General features: G+C 38.1%; 1 protein-coding gene and 1 long non-coding RNA gene across 3 annotated transcripts in view; one reads left to right on the top strand and one right to left on the bottom strand.

The window, feature by feature from the left end:
* Window positions 1-16,203, top strand: part of PRKG1 (protein kinase cGMP-dependent 1) — a 1,335,516-nt gene that overhangs the window by 1,063,420 nt on the left and 255,893 nt on the right. The gene's annotated exons all lie outside the window — the stretch shown is intronic.
* Window positions 11,203-15,624, bottom strand: LOC110134515 (uncharacterized). Its single transcript, XR_002313096.2, has 3 exons — window positions 15,494-15,624; window positions 12,488-12,561; window positions 11,203-11,960 (listed from the first exon to the last, which is right to left on the bottom strand). It is a non-coding gene; the product is annotated as an uncharacterized lncRNA (long non-coding RNA).

Here is a 16,203-nt window from a genome sequence, read left to right as displayed (position 1 = left end):
CTTCACCTTACTTGTAGTTAGTACTTCAGTAAATATATCATATAGCTTACTATATTATGGTATGAGTTTGATTAATTGTATACTCCATTTTTGATCAATGAAAAGTGTTATTTTGAATATTTGCCTTCCAGTGCCAGGCTCTGTGCTGCCTAATAGCCATAATAATGATAAAGGCACAGTCCTTGCTCTAAAGAACTGAATCTAGAAAGGCAAACATGAAAACAAGGTACAGGATTATAGAGAACAGAAATGCTAGGCAAGCACAGAGGTAGAGAGAATTGCATTGAGCACTGCGGAACATAATAGGATTTTATGAAATAAACTCAAGAAATAACATTCCACAGAGAGGAGCAAGTATATACAAACTCAGCAGTAAAAGATAAAATATGGCATATTTGGGAATTCATAAGCAGAGTGTTGGTCAGGGAAAACAGGAGATGAAGTAAGCCTAGGGGCCAAGATTTTCAAGACCATTTGTACCAATTCAAGAACTGTTGCTTTCTTTGCCAGCAATTGGTAGATATCTGATAATTTTAGCACAAATATACACAGACGCATGCACATACATATGTGTGTGTGTATTTCAATATATATACTATATATGTGACTTGATTTTTGTGTTGGAAAGATTGCTTCTGCAACATGGGTGATAGATTCAAGGGAGAAGATTGGATGGGCCAGTTTTATGCACACAGTTTCTGAGTCCATGGTTATGAAGCAGAGGAAGAGAAGACAGGTGAGGAGATAGTCAAGATGATCAATCAGCAGGATTTGGTACCTGATTAAAGATGAGGAAAGAAGTCAAAGTTGGCTCAGATATCTGACTCAGTGACAAGATGGATCTGAGTTGTAAAGTCGTCAGAGGAGAACTGAAAATATTACAGTTCAGGTTTCTTTGGCATGTAGGTGGGGATTGAAAAAGAGAAACAGTGAGTAGATTGGTTAATATGAGTAGAGAATAGGGGAAGAAGTTGCTAAAGCAGCCTTAAATAGATCCTGGAAATGTTTTCTGTCTGAAGAAGGAGTGGATATAGGTTATAGGAATTTACAAGTAATCTCTTTAGGATGAAGTCTTCATAATGCCACAGCTGTCTGCAGGTTTTTCTGTTTGTTTGTTTCTGGGAGTGACTATTTTGCATAAGATTCAGATACCTTAGAGTTTAACTGAAATCACACAGGGATAGAATTAGTAGTTCAGTAATAGCAGAGATCGGAGTGGCATCTTTATTGAGAAATCAAGTTAATTTGGAAGATACTCACTGTAAAGTGAGGGATTGATTATGCATGCTTATTGTTGCTACTTCTTGAAGTCCTAATAAACAAACAGAAGAGCTGTATATAGAGGAAAAAAGCCTACAGAATGAGAAAGAAGGCTAGAGTAACACAATTTTGGGAGCTCAAAAAGATGAATGACTGTTAGCAGAAAAGTGAAAAGCTTAGGGGAAGACCAACTGATTCTATCACCCAACAAAGACACAGCATTGGAAGAAACAAGTACTTCTTGTTAATGTAGGAATGTTTGTTTAAAAGCCTGAATAAGAGGCAAATGGACTCTGTCATCCTCATATGATATCAGAAATGAGCAGTTTAAAAGAAGAGTCAAAAGATGAGATCAGAAATATATTTACATGATATAGAGCAAAAAGACAGGAACTGGGAAATGGAGGAAAAATAGGTAAGGAAATCAGTGACTCCATCTAGAATCTCAAATAATGCAAAAAAACAACAAAGTGTTGAGAAGGAGAGAATAAAGAAAATGGAGGGAAGAGCTTTATCAGAGACAATTCATAAATATTTCTCAGATATAAGCAATATATATTTCTAGATTTAAAAGGCCCTATGTCTATTAAATAAATTGAAATTTTAGTTAAAAACATATCCACAAAGAAAACTCCAGACTATTATTAGTGAATACCAAATATTTAAGAAAAAAATAATACCAATTGTACTTAAAATTTTCCAGAAAATAGAAGAAAAAAAAAATTAAGATTTCCCAACTTAACCCACAAGGCCATTATCAACCTTATATACAACCCCCCCCCAAAAAAGACATCACAGAAAGGAGAAAAAAATGCAGACTAATATGCTTCATGAACATAGATGAGAACATAGTTAAAATTTTAGCAAATTGGATCCAACAGTACATGTAAAGGACAACATATCATGTTCAAGCAGGGTTTATCCCAATAAAGCCAAAAAGTTTTGTGTTAATTAACATCTAAAAATCAGCACATTTAATTGACTGTTTTAGTAGCATAAAAACCAAAAAGCTTTATCGTGTCCTCATTAAACTCAGTAAAGCATTTGAGAAAATATAGCATCCACTAAAGAAAAGAATTCTCAGAAAGTTTCAAGAATTTTCTCAACCTGACTTAACAACATCTATGAAACTTGCAGATGATATCATTCTTAAAGGTGAATACGTTCCTTCTTAGATTAGGAACAAGATCAGAATATTCTCTCTCAGCACTTTTGGTAAACAATTTGTAATAGAGAGTCTAGCTTATGCAACAGGAAGCAAGAATAAATAAAAATTATGTCAATTGAAACGGATAAAATAAAATCATCTTTATTCACAGATAATATTATCATCAGTGTGGGCAATCCTGAGAAATCAACAAAATAGCTGCTAGAATTAATAGAAGTCAGAGATTGAGTTTAGCCAGAAACAAGGGCAATTCACAAAAATCAACTTTATTTTGTGCACTAGCAATAGTCAAGTATTGATATTTAAAAACAGTATCATTTATAGTAGTGTCAAAAATATGAAATAGTTAAGGATCGATTTGACGAAAGATGTATAAGAAGTGTACACTGAAAACCACAAAATCACTGAGAAAATCTGTTAGTAAGAGAAATGGGGAGAAGGCAATGGCACCCCACTCCAGTACTCTTGCCTGGAAAATCCCATGGACGGAGGAGCCTGGTGGGCTACAGTCCATGGTGTCACAAAAAGTCAGACATGACTAAGCGACTGATACTTTCACACTTTCATTTTCACATACAAGATCAGTATAATAGAATTGAAAGGCAAGGAAGAGAAATAGACTCACATATATATTGGTAAACAGCTGACAAAGGTACTAAGTCAGTTCAGAGAGGAAAGGATTATCTTTTCAGTAAATGGTACTGAAATAATTTAATAATCATATGCACTAAGTGAAATCCGGGTTGTACATTATATATAAGATTAAGTTTTAAGTGGATCATACACTTAATTGTAATAACTAACACTATGAAACTTATAGAAGAAAACAGAGAAAAATCTTGGTGACACTGAGTTTGGCAAAATTTGTTAACTAGGACACAAAAAGCACAATCTATAAAATGAAACAGTCAATTACTTATGTATGCATGTCAGAAATGATACTACTACAGAAGTGAAAAAGGAATATACAGACTGAGACAAATATTTGTACATTATGTCAGAGACAAGCCACATGTAACTAGAACTCCACTCCTAGTATTTAACAATAAAACAAAAAAACACACTTTTTAAATTGGCACAAAATTTGAAAAATGTTACCAAAGGATATATATGGGTAGTAAATGAGAATACAAAAAGTTCCTCAACACCATTTGTCATTAAGGAAATGCAAGTTTCAACTACTGATACAATGTAGTTACCACTGCAAACCCTCTAGAATGGCTATTTTAAAAAAAAATGAATTATACATAAGTACTGGTGAAGATATGGAGTAACGGAACTCTTCTGCACTACTGATGGGAAAGCAAAATGGCACAGCCACTTTGGGACATTTCCCAAAGGACAGATGGTTCCTAAAATGTTAAGTATGTTACCACCACACTGCCTCAGCATTTTAACCTGAGTCGTTCACCTTATAGAAACCAAAGCATATGTCACACAGACTTGAATGTGATTTTCATTGCAGCTTTATTTGTGATAGCCAAAATGAAAACAAGCCAAATAGCCATTGACAGGTTAATGGATAGACACATTGTAATATATCTATCATTCAGTAATGAATGGGAACAAACTATACCTTGGATGAATCTCAAGCACATTATGCTGAGTAAGAGAATAAGAGAAGCAAAAATGAGTACATAATCTATGATTCTATTCATATAAAATACTAGAAGATACAAAGTAACTTACAGGAACAGAAAACAAAGGTGTGGTTATCTAAGGAGGGGTGGAAGAGAGAGATAATAAAGTCAACCTGAGAGAACTTTCAGAAATGATAAGTATATTTATCATCTTTATTATGGTGATAGTATCATGAATGTTCTAGTAGTAAAGAACTCACCTGCCAATGCAGGAGATGTGAGAGACACAGGTTCAATCCCTGGGTTAGGAAGATCCCCTGAAAGAAAGCATGGCAACCCACTCCAGTATTCTTGCCCTGGAGGATCCCATAAACAGAAGAGCCTGGCTGGCTACAGTTCATAGGTTCACACAGAATCTGACACTGGAATGACTTAGCACACAGGCGAACATGACTGAGCAACTAATGAAGTCCATAAATAATGTATAGATATATATTATAGAATAAGCAGCAGAAAGCTGTTGATAATTATTACTGTAAGGAGGCAAGATGTTGAGGTCACAAGAAGTGGGTTTTTTCTTTATCAGACTTTTGTACTTTTTAAACTATGAAAAAGTGGTTTTGATTTATTAAAATATATGAGGGAAGGGTATGTAAGGGACAGTGTCCCAAAGAAAAGAGCTGTATGTAGTAGATGGTAAGATTTAATCATTGGAACACATAAGTTAAATAAAACAAAATCAGTATTTCTTTAACAACTCACTGCCAAAGAGATGAAGGTAACAAACAAAATTACCCTTTCCCCATTCATCTGTCCACTTGATATGAAAAGAAGTGAAGTATTGATTCAGGCTTCAATATTGATGAAACATGCTACGTGAAAGAAGCCAGCACAAAAGGCCACATGTTATATGATTCCATGTATATGACATATCCAGAATAAGAAAACCGATAGAGAAGGAAAGAACATTGCTGGTTGCCAAAGACTGACAGAAGACAGAATGGAGAATGAATTCTGATGGGTGTGGAGTTGTTTGTTCAGGTGGTGAAAATGTTCCTGAAGGAGATAGTGGGATGGTTGCTCAACTCTGAATTTACTGAAAGCCACTGAATTATACACTTTAAAAGCATTAATGTTATGGTATATTAACTATATTTCAATTAAGAAATATTTTGAGACTGTTCAGGTCAGGTTAGGTGAGTAAGAGAAGACAATTAAACCTACAACTCAATTCCACCTGTAACTCAACCTATAACTGCACTTCAGGAAGAAAGCAGTTAATGTGGTCTGCATTTTTCCAGCTGACTGGCTGTGTGCCTCTAGATCACCTAGGTAATCTTTCAAGTGTGCTATTTTGGGTGCACACCTGATGGATGATGGTGACTGTAACCATAAGCATCCAGTGAAAGGGTTTTGCAAAACTCAATTCAGATGGCTGTGGTGTGTGTATATGAGTTGAGGGGAAAAGGGAGAAACTAATGTGTGTTTCATTTTCAGTGAATTGGCACACATTTTGTATAGCAAAAGGCTTGCATCCCTCTAAGTACACACATAGATCATAGATACTGCTACAGGCTCTGAATCTTTCAAGATAAAGCTTGGGTGTGTATTTTTATAAACACCATGTTTTATTTCTCATACTCAGCTGAAGAAGAAAACAACTCTTGAAACCATCCAGAAAATTAAAATTGCTTCTCTTTTCTACCTTAACCTTGTCTAGGTACATAGATATAAACAATTGAGGGAATGGGATGAGAAGGCAATAATTCAATCTGTATACTGCAAGTCTATGATGGTAACTTTCTGCTTTGCAGCACATGTCCCTTAAGCTGATTTTTTTAAACTAGGTTGACATTAAACAACACCAAAACATTGGTTTTGCCAAACTGGACATTTTTAAGCCACAACTCTTATATCTTCACATTTCATTACCAAAAGGTAACCATGTTTTGACTTTTCTTGTTGAGGGTTATTATTCCTAGCATGACAACTGGAAATTGTCCACAGAACACTCAGGTTACACACAGCACGGTGAGGTTTCCATGTTCTTATAATTAAGAGTCCTGTAAGATTTTTACTTTCCTACCTTTCACATGTGCATAGTGCATATTTTCACATCTTATTATGTTCAGCATACATGTTTTGAGAACAGAACCCTACAAGCCTGAGAGTCTTTAATCTGAAACAAGGTCTATGTCTCTCATGTGCTATATTCAAAGTTAAACCAACTGATTACCTTACCATAAGTCTCTTTTCCTTGGCCTTCCTCCTCTGAAGATAGACCATTTTTAAAAAACTTTTATCATCATCTCTACTTCAGGGCACCCCTTTAAACATAATGTCTAGAAAGGAAGGAAAATGTTATATATTATACAGTAGAACTTGTGCCTACAATTTACTATGGGCTCCTTGTAACCCTGTACCTGTGTTAAATAGATCCCAGATGTATTATTCCAAAGTTTAGTTTATTTTTGCCCTAAGGTATGTTTTCTTCTGTTTCCACTGTCTCCTGATCTATTTCCCATGAGGTGATGGGACCAGATGCCATGATCTTAGTTTTCTGAATGTTAAGCTTTAAGCCAACTTTTTCACTTTCCTCTTTCACTTTCATCAAGAGGCTTTTTAGTTCCTCTTCACTCTCTGCCATAAGGGTGGTGTCATCTGTATATCTGAGGTTATTGATGTTTCTCCCGGCAATCTTGATTCCAGCTTGTGCTTCTTCCAAGCCCAGCATTTCTCGTGATGTACTCTGCATATCAGTTAAATAAGCAGGGTGACAATATACAGCCTTGAGGTACTCCTTTTCCTATTTGGAACCAGTCTGTTGTTCCATGTCCAGTTCTAACTGTTGCTTCCTGACCTGCATACAGGTTTCTCAAGAGGCAGGTCAGGTGGTCTGGTATTCCCATCTCCTTCAGAATTTTCCACAGTTTATTGTGATCCACACAGTCAAAGGCTTTGGATGTGAGAGTTGGGCTGTGAAGAAAGCTGAGCGCCGAAAAATTGATGCTTTTGAACTGTGGTGTTGGAGAAGACTCTTGAGAGTCCCTTGGACTGCAAGGAGAGCCAACCAGTCCACCCTAAAAGAGATCAGTCCTGGGTATTCATTGGAAGGACTGATGCTGAAGCTAAAGCTCCAATACTTTGGCCACCTCATGTGAAGAGTTGACTCGTTGGAAAAGACCCTGATGCTGGGAGGGATTGGGGGCAGGAGGAGAAGGGGACGACAGAGGATGAGATGGCTGGATGGCATCACTGACTCAATGGGCATGAATTTGAGTAAACTCTGGGAGTTTGTGATGGACAGGGAGGCCTGGCATGCTGCGATTCATGGGGTCACAAAGAGTTGGACACGACTGAGTGACTGAACTGAACTGAACTGAACTAATGTTTTCTTCTGCAAAGTTTGAGTGCCTGCTCAGAATTGGTTTTGGTATTTTAAACATTAATGACTAGTTACAGAATTTAACACTATGTAAACCCACATTACTACCTATGATTCCAGAATACTAGTGCAATATAACCTCCTTATGCTTGGTAGGGGCTTCTTAGAAATGAGTGATAGTGTTAATATGACATAAATGTTTTGAACAATTTCTAGATTTAATCTGTCTTGTTTTAAAACTTGCTATACAGATTAAAGAACTTCCCTGGTGACTCAGTGGTAATCTTCCTGCCAATGCGGGAGTCCCAGGTTTGATCCCAAGGTTGGAAAGATCCCTCAGAGAAGGAAAAGGCAACCCACTCCAGTATTCTTGCCTGGAAAATCCTACAGACAGAGGACTCTAGCGGGCTATAGTCCATGGGGTCACAAAAGTGTCAAACACAATTTAGTGACTAAACAACAACATACAGATTAAAATTTCCAGATTAAAAAATAAATAGAATTGTATACAGGACCCTTGCTATTTGCAAGGCCATGACTTGAAACCTTCATGAATCCTACACATTATGACTGCTGTTAAGAATAGAACACTTAAGAAGCTTGTTTAAACAGTGTAGTCTGTGATCCAAAGTGATGTTTCTTGCTTTCCACTGGACTGCTAACATGTGCTCTAGAAATAGATACCCCTGCATATTACGTCCTGTTCATCAGAGAAATCAGAAAGCTTGATATATCAGTATCTTAAAGTAGAAGAGCTCTTCCATGATTGGTCATCAACATGCTAGACCTCTTTTTTATTTATTTATTTTTTACCTTGCATTTAAATGTTTGCAGATACTAGATTTTCTTCCCAGTATAGTCTGGCTTCATCTTATCTGATCTTTTGTTTAGACTGATAGCCCTCCTTTCCACCAACATCACAATAAACATGAAAGAAAAGTACTATTAGAAATGGAATAGCTTCTAAAGCCCCCTAGAGAAGGCTTCTTAGAGAAAGCAATAGTTGAGCCATACCTTCAAAAACATGCCTATTTCCTGTGTCAAAATAGAGTAAAATCCAAGAATATCACAGTCCATGTGCTTTACTGGAAAGAAGGTTCTTTATGAGTCTTAAGTATGAACCTGGTACTCTAGTGTCAGGCTGCTTAGCTGCAGCTGAACACTGGAATTACTTGGAAGACTTTAACGAGGACTTATCATAGCTCTAGGGGATCTAATTTAATATTTTTGGGAGAATTCTAGGTATCAGGACTCTTAAAACCTCCCTGGTGATATTAATGAGCAGCTCAAATTAGAAGCTGTATGGCTCACTCAGTTGTGGTTTTCCATCCTATAGGTGATTAGAAACACGATATCTAACTTTCTGCTAGACACATGGGCAGCATGTATCCTCGGGCATCTTTCCTGCAAGAAATTATTCCAGATTAAACCTACTCTTCCTGCTATATTCACTCATCATCTACTGAATTACATTCATTTTTGAGGAATTCATGTTTGTTCAGAAAAGTACTTGAGAAGCTATGTATATCTGGCTCCAAGTCTTTCTCTCTGAATTCTTGTCTTGACCCCATATTGTTCCTTTGTTTAAATTCCACCAGTGGTTTCTATCATCCCTGAAATAAAGTCAAAGATGTTATATGACTGAAGGCCACCTTTGTACCCCTCAAATCTCAGGTTCTGCCACTTGCTGTGTAAACGGGCTCTAGTACTCCTGAGAAGTTAGTCATTCTCTGTGCAAACCCTGCTGTTTTATGCTCCTAAGCATTTGCCCTTCTTTTCTTCTATCTCAACAGCTCCCCTGTCATCTGGCAAGTTCTTATTCATACATCAAGGTGCAGATCAGCCACTAACTTTTCTGGGAGTCGTTCTCTGCACCCCATGCCACAAAGCCTTTCATGCTGTAAATACATATAGCAAAGCACTTCTTTATTACTTTGAAATCATACAATCTCATGATTTCACTTCTGCCCCCTTCTGCACTGCAAACTCTTACAAGGCATGTCTTATCCATCTCCCAGTGTATGCCCATCTCCTAGTGTAGTGTCTAATCCACTCATTTGATTATTTACTGAAATGGTACTGATTTGGAGCTTGAAAGATTAAGATGCTGCTAGTGATATGATATTTAAGATACAGAGAAGTCAGATCTAATAGTTTGGCAGCAAAAAGAAAAGAAACAAGAGATCTACTAAAGGTCAGTCTTTGAGTGGGAGCAGGTGGGGTGACTATGTAAAATCACCTGGCCTGCATGCCCTAGCTATCCCACAGGACTATGCTGTGGCTTAGGACAGTAACTGGTGTGAATAACGATGGACCCAGGTCAGTCAGAAAAGGTTAACTAGATCCCAGAGATGTTGTTTAAAAAGTAAAATGAATATTACAGTATAAATGCGTTTTAACCAACTCTGTTAAAATAAAGGATTACATGGCAATTCTGTTTATGGGGCCAGATGCGTCTGATAATACAGATACAAAGCTATTGCCTGTGAATTTCTTCTCCAAATACACAGGTTTGGAAATAAACTCGTCCCCATTTTTGGTTGCTCATAAACTCCTAAACACCTGTAAGAAACATCTCTGTGTTTCATCTCAAGCATTCAGGGAATAAAATAGCTCAGGCAGGTGCTAAGCATTGTAGCTGCTACAGAATTACTTTGCAAATTGACTGAATAATTATTTCTAGTTTTGATCCCTCATCTGAAAAATGGAGATAATAATGAAGTTTTTACTAACTATCCAAAGGACTCCTTGTAATGAGCCAAGTTAATATATATGAAAGTTTTTTGTAAATTGTAAAGTATGTGTTAGTAAAATTAATTTGTGAATGGTTTTGCAAAACTGAATGACAGTACTCTGTCAAAGGTATCTGTGTTTTAAAAATAATGCAAAACAAGCAGTACTTCAGTGTAAATTTAAGTTAATTCAGTTTAACAATTATTTTTTTGAGCTCTTTCTTAGCAAAAGACTTTGTGGTGGCTATAGTTGAAGAAGGAAGATAAAAAAATAGGTGGATTCTATTTGAAGAGTCGGACACGGCTGAGCAGTTAAGCACAGCACATTCTCATTTGGGGAGAAGCGTGTATGTGAAGACGCTTCAGTCGTGTCCAGCTCTTTGCCACCCCATGGACTGTAGCCTGCCAGGCAAAAATATTAGAGTGGGTTGCCATGCCCTTCTCCAGTTGGTCTTCCTGATCCAGGGAGTGAACCCACGTCTCCTCCAGCTCCTGAATTGCAGGCAGATTCTTTACCGCTAAGCCACCAGGAAAGCCCTTTGGGGATAAGATTGACCCATAAATACTGAACAAAAATAAAAGGTAAAAAGTTAGAGGGTGCACTTTTAAGATGCAAATGAAGAAGGCCTTTCTATTTTGAGAATCAAAGGAGAAGCTTATCAGAAATGCAGGTTTTATAAGTAGAGACGGTAATGAAAGAGCATTCCAGGCTGAGGGGCAATAGCAGATGCTAAGCATACAAGTGAAAAGAGATCTGGAAGACAGCTAAGGCCCTGGGATGGCTGGAGTGGATAAGGACAGAGGAGGTATTTACACCAGCGCCAGACTCCAGAGGGGCTTAAATGCCACAACAAGGAGCTTAAATGTTATGCCATTGAGAAGGTTGAAGCAGTCAAGTTTTTCAGCCTAAATTTGGTAGGATTATAGCAGTGTTTTAGGAGTCAATTTCCAATGAGATACTTGAGTACACTGCCGTGAAGTCCAAGACTTCAAGCTCTCCATTTGTGTTTGAGTAGTCTTCCTAGGATTACTACTACCAGTGTGTGTGTGTGTGTGTGTGTGTGTGTGTTTTCCTTTCTTTTTTGAATTAAAGAAAATTGTCTGTAAAATTAGCAGGAAGTCAGACTGTAAGTTTGGGCTTTCTAAAGCAAACTTGGATTCACATTCTGCCTCTAAAGTGTACTTACTGGGTGATTTTGGAAAAATCATTCAGCCTGTCCAAGTTTCCATTTCGTTGTAGGAAAATGGAAATTCTAAGACCTCAGTGAGTCATTGTCCTAATTGAGATATCCTTCACACATTGTCTGGCATGTAGCAAGTCCTAAATTAATAGTAGCTATTATTTTTTATGATGTGAGTTAACACTGGAGTATAGAAGTGATTTTTTATAGTTATTATAAAATTTTAAATCATATTGTGGTCTGGAGAATTAGCAGAATTGCAATCAATCATTTCTTTGAAATACAATTCCTTTCTCTCCATTGCAGAGGAAAATAGGAAAATAAACATGCTGGAAGGCAGCCTCAACCACTGTGGTCCCATGTAAATGCAAATAAGCTAACCACCAGGGTTTCCACAGCAACCAAATTCTGTAAATCTGTGCTGACAACACTGGTTGCATTAGACATGCTTCCATGAAGTCGGTAAGAGCCCTCTGAATGTTACAATGACAAAAGTCCTGGTTCTTCTTTTGAATGGTGAATGTCTGCAGAAATGCCATGATGCATCCTGTGGGTACAGGAGCCCGAAGGTAGGAGTTAGAAGGCCAGTCACTGCAGAGATCAAAGGACGTGGGCTCTGTTGGATTTCACTGTGTGTGGAATCTGGGCTTCATCCTGGCAGGAAAAGAAACCAGATCTTACATCTGTATCCAGCATACTTCTAGTACTCCAACTTTTACCTGAAATTTAATATATAGACCCAAAGGCAAGCCTCATACTTTCTACAGTTCCTGATGTAACTAATGTACACATTTTGGATCAGACTCTCTCCCTCCTGATGTCAAGGCACCTGGGAAGCAGACAATCTAATGAGAAGGTTGCATGTTCATTTAAAGCCAAGGGAAGTGGCTTGTCTAAAAATGTATTTCATTCCGGGGGCCGAGGCAGGTAAAATATACCTGCTGAGAGCAGCACGTCTCTCTCTGGAGACCACAAAGTCCATCACCCTCAGATCTGTGATCTCCACCCCGCCTGCACGTGTCACGCACATTCTCTATGTTCTGTCACTAAGCATGCCCTTCCTAATGTGCTTTTTTTCTCTTTGTACTTAGTCGCTCCATCATGTCTGACTCGTGACCCCATGGACCGTAGCCCATCAGGCTCCTCTGTCCATGAGGATTCTCCAGGCAAGAATACTTAACTGTGTTCAGCTATGTAGAGAAGGGAAAGTTTTCATCAGTCCTCTTAAGGTCACTTGCTGGGTCTGAAAATTAAACTGACAAAGACAAATAAACAATAGAAAAATATACCAACTTAATATACATTTTACTTGACATAGAAGTCTGTCTAAGGAAATAAAGGCCGAAAGAAACAGTTTGTTGTTGCTGTTTAGTTGCTAAGTCATGTCCAACTGTTTTACAACCCTATAGAAGGCTCCTCTGTCCAGTGGATTTCCCAGGCAAGAATACTGGAACAGGTTGCCTTTTCCTCCTCCAGACCTTCTTCCTCACTCAGGGATCAAACCCGCATCTCTTCATTGGCGGGTGGGTTCTTTACCACTAACGCCACCTGGGAAGCCCTACCTACTACATTGATTAGTAAAATGCTTTCCCCATATCATTTCTGGGCCCCTAAACCTCCCTACACCCCTGGTGGCTCAGAGGTTAAAGCGTCTGCCTGGAATGCTGGAGACCCAGGTTCGATCCCTGAGTTGGGAAGATCCCCTGGAGAAGGAAATGGCAACCCACTCCAGTACTCTTGCCTGGAGAATCCCATGGAGGGAGGAGCCTGGTAGGCTACAGTCCACGGGGTCCCAAAGAGTCGGACACAACTGAGTGACTTCACTTTCACACCTCTGCAACCCAGAAGCCTCTCCAGGATCCTGCCGCAGCCTGTGCCCTTTCCGATTGGTTAGTGCTTTTTAGTTAGTAGTTTTCATTATTTTATGTATTACTTTAGGTATTAGTTATCAAATATTTTGTGTATTACTTTAGAGATTAGCAGTAAACACATTAATTTCACATTCTGGAAGAAGCTTTTCTTCTTTTGTCTGACAGTTATTGAGAAGCACCCCGGTGCATTGTCTCCAAATGGTTATATGGGAGTAATAAAGGGGACAAGATTGTAAAATGATTCTAAAACCTCATCTGTGAACAACCCCATTCTCAAACCAGTCTAGACAGAAACAAAATATCCTTGCATTGAGAACAGAATCCTCCAGTGCATAAGGAGCACTTTCCTCCTTTGTGTAACCTAAATCCTCTCTGCTTTCTCCTTTATCTCATCCTCAGTGACTCAAAATGCCCTTTAAACTAAATAGCGTCTTCTCAAAGCAAAGTATGGAATGTTTAAAATCCTAAAGAAATAAAATATTGAGTGAATTGCACATACTTTTGACTCACTACACTCTTTTTGTTATCGGGTTCATGAGAAACTGATTATTTTTCTTTTTTGAGTACAGCATTTCTTTTAGTTGAAACTTCAAAACATTATTTATACTTTAGATAGTGATTATGAGAGACTCAGTTGTATGCTTCTCCATGACACATCTCATAATCTGTTAGGGCAAACAATTTCCAAGTTCTGCTGAAGCTAATTGCCTTTATAGATCAAATTGTTAAAGTTGAGTTATAGTTTAATTATGTGGAATGGGAATGCCTGCCTGTCTGCTCTGTATAGTTTTATTCTGTTGTGAATGAATGGATCTGAATGAACTATTCTTTGTAGAGATTTTTTGGCATTTTGTGTGTCTGCCTTAGGATAGCTCTTACTCACTGAGTTGTATGAATATGTTTGCATCAGAAACCTCTGAAAGTGAAAACAGAGGTTTAAAATCCATTTAGAATGATGTCATTGAAGATCTCAATGAAACATCAAACCAAGCCCAAGCATTTATGGAATTTGAACCTAGGTTTTCCCCTCCTTTGTCTGATATTTAGGGTGAGGATTCAGTTAGTCTAGACAGTGACTGCTGGGTCAACAGCTGTCTTTAAATTATAAACTCTGAATGTATTAGAGAGGCTTAGAGGATAATGGTATGATCTGGCCACCAAAGGCACAAAGACTTCAGGAATGTTTGAGATTCAGAGAAGGAAACCAGAATTCAGTGTTAGTTGATCAAAAGCTTATAACAGTTTTATTGTACTACGGGGAGTGCAAAACATGAGTCTGGAAAACTGGTTTCTTGGATGCACAAAAAGGTAAATGAAAATGATTGCATTTTGTCAGACTATAGGAATGGTGGGGTGGAGGACTGAAAGACTAAGACCGGAGCCAAAAGAGAAAACTAAGATGAACTCAGTCAAAGTGCCATTTACTAAATGTGGATTACGAGTCTTTTTAAAGAAGAGTCAGTACTTTCAACTTCTATATGCCTTTACAAAAGTGAAATAATTCAAAAATGAAAAAAAACCAATACTAGTGTTTTTATTAAGGATAGTAAAACTCGTAAAAGTTAGCTAATATAGAAATAATGATCTACCTACTCTGAAGATATTATGACTTCTGTAAAGAAAGAAAAATATTTACATTATCAAAATAGTATTTGTGTAGTAAGGAATACACATTATACTAGGGCCTAGAATGCACGTGTGTATTCACACACATACAAAACTTTTGTAAATTATGTTTTTCTTTACTGTGTGTGATGCATTTGATATCTTCTATTAAAACAAAGCTGCTTATAAAAAAAAGAAAAAAAAATAAATAAAACAAAGCTGCTTATAATCCACTAAAGAGATTTCATGGTATTTTTAATGGGTTGCATTGGAATTATGGCTGTCCTTGGTCTTTTGGAACCCTTGAGGATGCAAAGCTGCCAGTAATTCCTGTTTATCATGGTGACAATCCCATTAGTTCCTTTAAGAAGCTATATCTAGGCCCATGCAGAGACTGTTAATTTCAACTCCCATCCAGCCTATTGGCTTGATACATTTCACTACAAGTCATAAATGAATTTTTTAAGGTAAGTTCACACAGTTCTAGGACTTCTTGCTCTAGGGATTTTACACTGATCTTTTTTTTTTTTTCCCATTAGTGTGGAAGCTAGTGAGAATTAGCCCCACAACTTAGTTAAAGCAAGGCTGATTTGTAAATCAGGGTGTCCTCAGGAGCTGACAATGCTAAGCTGGTTGCACAATATCTGTCCTATCCAGGGGGCTCAGGCTGACTTATAAAGAAATCCCTGGGTTTCAAGTACAAGTGGGTACCTCAGTAGAGACAGGATCCTGATAGCACCATCAAGGACAGAGCTTAAGTGCCTAGTAGTTAGAAGACATCATAGAGCCGCAAAAGGCCAAGTTCAAGGTGAAGGAGTTTAATAAACAGTTTGACGGACAAGTGAGGCATGTTTCCTTAGGGCTGTTATGACATCACAGAATGTGCCACGAAATAGCTACTGCATAGACACAGCTCCTCAGTGGTGGAGGTGGCACAGACTTCCACCTGAGACTTCCACTGTTTGTTTCTTAATAGCTTTAGTCCTCAGGCTTAGTGCCTTGAGGACCAATGATAGGCAAGTTCTCTATCCAGAAGTCTTTGATTGCTGGGTTTGATTTAAAAAAAAATTTTTTTCTGTCTGTATTTGGATTTTACTAAGGTGTCAGTAAAGTGTCTGCCTACAATGCAGGAGACCCAGGTTCAATCCCTGGGTTGGGAAGATCTCCTGGAGAAGGAAATAGCAACCCACTCCAGTATTCTTGCCTGGAGAATCCCATGGATGGAGAATCCTGGTAGGCTACAGTCCGTGGGGTCGCTAAGAGTCAGACATGACTGAGCAACTTCACTTTCACTTTCACTTTCAAGGTGTCTGGGGACTCTGGGGACTCTATGAGTCTGGCATTCTGACCCTCAGTGGAATGATGGCCCTTGGGATTGGGATAATGACTCTGATGATGGGAATCCTGGCATCATCCTTCTT

Source organism: Odocoileus virginianus, chromosome 7 (assembly GCF_023699985.2).
Source record: "Odocoileus virginianus isolate 20LAN1187 ecotype Illinois chromosome 7, Ovbor_1.2, whole genome shotgun sequence".
Classification (NCBI taxonomy): domain Eukaryota; kingdom Metazoa; phylum Chordata; class Mammalia; order Artiodactyla; family Cervidae; genus Odocoileus; species Odocoileus virginianus.
The sequence above is the reverse complement of the archived record's forward strand: the minus strand, read 5'-3'. Positions and strand labels throughout refer to the sequence as shown.